We start from the raw sequence: 290 nt of genomic DNA on the forward strand, positions 1-290 counted from the left end.
CTCCTCGTATGTGACCCCCCCCTTTCCAACGTTTCCTTCCAGACCCGTATCCGTTAACCTATTATAACAAACGTTGAAACAGGCTCGCACATCTCCCATCGTGCGCGTATCATCTTGCAGAACAATAAGAATGCAATCGCAACCTAGAGATTTCCCTCTCGTTGCCGAGGCGTGGAAGCACTCGATGAATGCCTTGACTCAACAATACCCGTCAGTGGTGAGGCTGATGAATCATATGAGCCGATATCTGGGGATGAGGTATCGGGGAATGAGAGAGAGAGGGGGGGGGC

This window comes from Penaeus monodon, chromosome 27 (genome assembly GCF_015228065.2).
Source record: "Penaeus monodon isolate SGIC_2016 chromosome 27, NSTDA_Pmon_1, whole genome shotgun sequence".
NCBI lineage: Eukaryota > Metazoa > Arthropoda > Malacostraca > Decapoda > Penaeidae > Penaeus > Penaeus monodon.